Source organism: Lactuca virosa, chromosome 6, assembly GCF_052849685.1.
Source record: "Lactuca virosa cultivar CGN04683 chromosome 6, Lactuca_virosa_CGN04683_v6, whole genome shotgun sequence".
NCBI classification, from domain to species: domain Eukaryota; kingdom Viridiplantae; phylum Streptophyta; class Magnoliopsida; order Asterales; family Asteraceae; genus Lactuca; species Lactuca virosa.
The window spans coordinates 80769546-80776528 of NC_136431.1; positions in this window are offsets into that span (position 1 = coordinate 80769546).

Consider the following 6983-nt stretch of genomic DNA (forward strand, 5'->3'; position numbering starts at 1 on the left):
GAACTGCTTAATTGCTAAAACGGTCCTGCCCTCCGATGTTTCATGTCTGGCCCTCGTATGTGCATGGCAGTTGAAAAGTATTGGTTAACATTATATAAGTAAAAACAAGATCACTTTAAACTTCAAATATGTTTGTTGTAGAATAAATACAACTATTGAAATAACATATGTCATTTTATTTTAAGGTTTATACAAGGAATATACTTAGTTAAGTGCCTTATAGTATACATGCTTGACTTCTATACAAATTCATTATGCCTAATAGTTTTAGGCTGAGAGCATTTTCAACTACCTTAGTTAAGGGCTTTTTAGTGAGACATTATTCATTAGTGTCACACCCCGCTAAAGCGGAAACACGAGGCGTGGCAGTATAAAGGGTCTCATAGCAAAAGTTTAAAGATAACACCAACCATAGTATTAAAAATCATTACAAATTTACAATGAGTTTGAACAACTTTTAAAAGAAATTACAATATAAATTGAAATACAACGCATGTGAATGCTCCTAAAAGTGATGTGTCCCTAAGTGTCACTTACTCGATGATTCCTGAAAAAGCATGTAAAACGAGCGTCAACTATAAAAGTAGTTGGTGAGTACTCACAGATAAAAAAAAAATATATTGGTTCCATGAATCGAAATCAAAGTTTTGATAAAAGTTTTCATAAATAAAAGTATATTGTTAAAATGAGTAAATAAATTTTGTTGCTAACATAAGTATACAAGTTTCGTTGATAAAATGAGTATACAAGTTTCGTTGCTAACATGAGAATACAAGTTTCGTATGTGAATAAAGATTCCATTCATGAGTTCACAACCCAAGCCTAATGACCGAGGGTGCCCTCTTCTATGTCTATCGCTAACATAGGGAAATATGGTAAAATGCACTCAAGTGAATCGTGCGAGTAAGGAGTTATCTACCTCCTAATCGCGCTATCCATAATAACCATGGGCTCAAATGAGTTAATGAGTTGTGTGAACTGATTCCAGGGACTTAAACGCGATAAGGCCTCATGAATTAACAATAGCAAACACATACATAATAAAATATAGCAACCAAGTTTGATACAAGTCAAATTAAATACAACGAACATAAATAGTTTAGGACATGCTTTTCCACCCCAAAATATTTAAAACCGAAAATAGGGGGAGTCGTGAATACTCACAATGCTTTGAGATGCTGCATATGATGACTTGAACTACATTCCCCTTGTACCACTATCGATTCCTACATGATGTTACACACTAATGAGTCTCTAATAGAAAGCTAATACTAGTATACTTGCTACTACAATAGAATTATGCCAATATTGTGTCAAAATTTAATATTGTTAAGTTACAAATATTTTCTGAAATGGTGAAATTTTATAACTCATGTGATTAAGATAATTTTGGATATTATTTTCCAGATTTTTGTAGTATTAATTGAGGGTATTTCAATACATTTAAAGGTGTTTTAAACTCCTAAAAATCCAAAATATTATCACACAGTTTCCAAAAAATCTCAAACATTAAACTTTCATTCTAAATACAGTAGAGGTCTTCCAGAAAATTTCCTTTGAGTTTTTGATGTGATTAACTATTGTTCCCAATTTTTAAGCCTTCATAACAATATAAATTCGTGAAAAATAGTATCCAGATGATAAAAATTTCCAAACTTTTTATAATACTTCCATTAAACATACTTAAGCTGGAAAAAATATAAAAATGGATTTCTAAATAGTTTAACCCGATTTTATTATTTTTTATGTATTTATTCTACAAAAATGGAAATAAATAGAATACAGTTTCCAAAATTGTCCAAACTTCTTGTAACCCTGATGTTATACACATATAAGCTGTGAAAAATAAAAAAGATGTTTTTAATTAGTTTTTCTATTTTTTCTTTGTTTTATTCTCTTGAATAACCATTAACTGGTCAATAATTATCAAAATGTTAAATTAAATTACCAAAATTTTTGTAAACTTCATTTACAGTGTACATAATCTGGGAAAAATATCAATGGTGATTTTTATATAGTGTAATCCGATTTTGTGGATTTAAGTGTATTTAATCTTAGAAAATAGGAGAAAAATAGTATACTAAAGAGAAAAATCATCAAAGTCTTTATTTAGTGTTCTAATATAATTTCAGGTCTTCTGGTAAATTTGCATGAATTTTGGATGAGTACAAATATTTTCCCCATTATTAGTCCATTATAAATACAAAAATCGGGGAAAAATAGGAATGCATTATGAAAAATTCTGAAAATACTTTTATGAGTACTCCACATTAGGTAGGAGCTGCGAAAATTATTAGATAGAGTTTTCAAATTCCTTAAAATGGTTTTATGATTTATTTGAATTAAAAAAAAAGAAAATTCAAAACCATAGCAAAGAGTAACAAAAATCGATGAAACTCACTGAGATGTCATCATTCTCTTTAGGGGTCATCCACGAATTTACCTTTGATTTATAGACCTCAAAAAGTATTTTATATGAATTATTGCCCTATTTTCTTTCAATAATTATAATAATTCGAGAAAAATGAATTATTTTCTGAAAATTTGTAGAACATCTCATTTTGTTGATGGAATTCTGGGAAAAATCGGATTTGGTCAGAAAAGAAGTTTTAGATATTTATTTGGGGATAAATCCTTTATGAACCTATTTGAATGTTTTTTTAACAACAAACTTTGATGATCAAGCCTCTAAGCTTGAAGATCATCACATGCATGTTGGTTTTTGGGTGAAATAATATCACCATAATCATAAAAATCGTGGTTATGAACATGCATGTGAATAATCTCAAAGAAAAGTGTTTATGAAGAAGAAGAAATAGTAAAACTTGAAGGAATAGTGAAGTAGAAATCGATTTTACCTTCCAGAACACCACAATATGATGAAGATTTCAAGTTTGAGGAGTGTTCTTGGGTTTGTTTGCTGGAAAATTTCATGTTTCTTAGGGGGAGGAAGAGAGAAAATGTGTGTGAGAGTGTGAGAGAGAAATGAAGCGTGGAGAAAATGAGAAATGATTTATATTTTTGGGGAAATAGAGTATTAGGGTTTTCAAGTAAGAGAGAGAGGAGAGAGGTCTGAAATTTTTGAGGTATAATACCCTCTTTCTCTTTTACTTTTATAAAAAATTCAATTCTTTTATAAAAATATTAAACTTTTTATAAAATATACACCCTAACCTACTTTTTATTCATGAAACCTTGATTTTTGACTTTTAAATTAAGGGTGAATGTTAATGACTTAAATTTTTATTTTCCTTGATTATATTTCCTGAAATTAATTATTTTAGGATAATATTATAAGTTTCATAACTATTTTTATAGAATTCTTGATGTTAAATTTTATAAAATTTAGGTTTTAGGGCTTTTAGGGTTTTGGAGTTTGATAAATCTTTAGATATCAAAACCAATAGAATCTTTGAGACTTCAATTTATCTTATGGTATTATAACTCTTTTATAGTTATAAAAAATGTTTGTAATTTATTTTACCCGTTTATTGGCATTCTATGTAGTGGTTTCGAGATTCAAGTGAAATTGAAGAATCAAGTATACTACCCCTAGTTTTCAACTTTAACTTAAGTTCCTACGAGACTCGGACCTAATTTATACAACTAGGTCAAGTGGATGATGTGTGTATTTGATTCATGAAAAGGTGTTCGAGTCAAAGAGTGACCCGAATATGGATAGTCACTACAATTAAGTAGTTGTAGAATTCACATATCAATGTGAAATCTAAGTACACTGTCCATCGTTTATAATTGTTTCCTAGTTTTTAGTAGGTTATAAATTAGCATCTAGTTACTAAGTCTAGTATTTGTCGTGCCTATATGTGCACCTAAGTTTAGTCAAATCTAGAACCAACTCGAATTTTGACGGTTGTCACAATTAGCTAAGTTTAATCACTTAGTATACCCACACTACTATAACCATTAATCTTCGGAGCGAGATACATATGTATAGATCTATACGGGGTTTACATCCCCACCTATGGTTGCTAGCTACAGCCTCAATCGATCAATTGAAGCATGTCACAAATGTCTACAATCATTACTGCAACGTCCAATGAAGTGTTGTAGGGGGTATACTTAGTCACATAGCTCGGTTATAGGACTCACTATAAACATTAACTAAAAACTCTCACTTTTCACAAACCATGTGTAACGCCCGGGTTTCGGGGCTAAGCATTTTTAGACGATGTAATAGTCTAGGTCAACTATTGTAACTCTTTTGATGTAATAAAAATGAAATATTTGAGTATTTTGTGAATTTATGTGCTTATTATTTAATTATAAATGTATAATTAATAAAGAATAAAAATAAGCGTCAAAATTAAAATATGAGATAAGCCCGATATCTTTACATAAAGTTGTAGTGGTCAAAACAAGGATTCCGGAGATATAAAGAACGCCGAAATCCGAATTATAACGAAGAAGTTATGACCCGACGAAGTTTCACGACGGAACCGGCACGATACCGGGAAGCGTGAATAGTGAATTTATGATAAAGCGAGTTTTTAGCCGACACGACCTAAACGAGAATCGAAGAGCTCTTTAATTGTGGCGTAACAATAAAAAGACAGACGAAAACGGACGTCGGATGAAGAAGTTATGAATTTTTAACGGACCAATCCTGTCCCGGCCTGTTAAAAATATAAATTTTAAAATAAATTCAAAATTAGCCAACGGAGTCTAAACAAAAGTTGTAGATTACGTTCCCGCCTTCGCGTGGATATAAATAACGTCAAAAACGGAGCTCGTATACGAGAGTTATGATTTTTCTAAGACGGGAGGCCGATACGCGATATTGGGTGACATGGCACCACCAGAAATTGGACATGTGGCACCACCAGAAATTGGACACATGGCACCACCAGAAATTGGACATGTGACACCACCAGAATTTGGACAAGTGGCACCACCAGAAGGCCACCACATGCCCCAACTCACTATAAATAGAAGTGTCGGGTTCTCTCATTTCTTACACCTTTCCTCTTCCACTTTCTATCTCTAAACTCTCTCTCTAAGCTCCCTTGAGCCCCTAAAGTCTAGGTAAACCCCCTAGCACCCGAAGGAAGTCCCGAGGCTCCCGGAGTCCCGAGAAAAGAACCTTTCGGCTCGGAAACGCTGCTCCAGCGAAGTCCGATTTTGAGAAAAACCCGCTGTAAGTAAGGTACGCCTACGAAATTTTTAATATAACTTTTAAATAATTATAGTAATGTTATTAGGTCCTTAAAATAATTATTTGGGCTATTATTATTTATATATTGGGTGTTATTTAACGCTTGTATAATAATAATAATAGCCAGACTATTAATTAGTCGCGGTTAACGTTAAAACTAAACGCTAGTGATATTAATACTAGGTTTTGATCAAGGAAAAATTGTTTTGAGATAACGGAGTGCTGTTCGAGTACCGAGTGTAACACCCAAATTTTCAAAACAATTTTTCACTTTTTAAAACCATATAAATTCATCCACAATTGCTTTCAAAAACAATGTATCAATTTTATCTCACTACAAATCCCAAGATCAAATCATAATAAACTCTGCGGGTGTGTGTACAGATCATGTCGGCGCCTTCCCGCGATCACCACTGGTACCTGAAACACATAACACATAACACCGTAAGCATAAAGCTTAGTGAGTTCCCCAAAATACCACTCTAACACATATTAGCCACTCGAGGCTATGACTCTGCTGACCCTCTGGTCAGTGTGTCTCAGTGGGACCCTCCAGTCCCAACTCTCTGTGGGCTCTCTAGCCCTAACTCTATGGACCCAAAGGTCCTAACTCTGATAACTCTGGATCATGCATATCACATATCACAATAAATCTCAACACATAAATAGCATACAAATACACTGGCACATAACTATAGAACATAACACACATTAGCCACTCGAGGCTATAACTCTGTGGGCCCTTGGGCCCTAACTCTGTGGACCCTCTGGTCCTAGCTCTTTGGACCTTCCGGTCCTAACTCTGGTATACACACAGCATAAATCACATAGAAATAATGTCGTGCCACAAATCACATAGATAGCATACAATAACTCTGTCACATAACTCTGTTACCACTCTAGGTAAAGTATAGTGAGAAGACTCACCTCGGGTAACTCGGTAAAGCTCGAACTCTGTAAAATCTGGTCTAGCCCCCACCTAATCATATGAAATATACACTCTAAATCAATACATCTCTCAAGGCTAGACTATTCCTCCTCTTAGTACTCTCATAAGGGTAAAAGACCATTTTACCCCTCCCATGGCTCAAAGGCCCTAAAGTTGACCAAACCCTAAAAGTCAACAAAAGTCAACCCTCCAGGTTACGCTGCGCGTACCAAACACGTACGCTAGGCGTACCCGGCGTCCTCACAGAAACGGGGTGCGCGACCCCTTACGCTGCGCGTACTGAGATTACGCCCCGCGTAACTCTCAGTTTCAGTCCCTTAGCTCTTGAGGTCTTAATCAGTTAAGACTCTCGTCCCACTTTTAGATCTGACCATTTCTAAGCCTCTTAATCCATAAAGTCGATAACTTTAAGCCTTTGCATGGCTGAACAAGTCACTAACACCCAAAATATACCACTTCTAGCCCTAGAAAGCTCAAAACTCTAGCATGTCCTCATATCAACGACCAAGATAGAAACTTTATGGATCTAAAACATAAATATCACTGAAAGGGGACAGATCTTGGACCATGGAGCACCTTACACTCATAAAGTCTCCACCTTTGGGACTTTTAACCCTAGAAATGGCCCACGCAACAACAAACCAAAAGAAGAGGAAAGCTTTGAACTTTATACCTCTAAAAGCAGCTCCTTCCTCTGTAGATCTCAGATCCAAACTTGCACTTCAAGCTCTAGCCTCCACAAGCTCCTCTCCTTCTTCTTCACTAACACCCCAAGGCACTTTTAGCTCCAAAATCACACATACTCACTAAGGACGATGGGAAGTTCTCTCTTAGGGTTTTACTCACTGCTAGGGAGGCTGA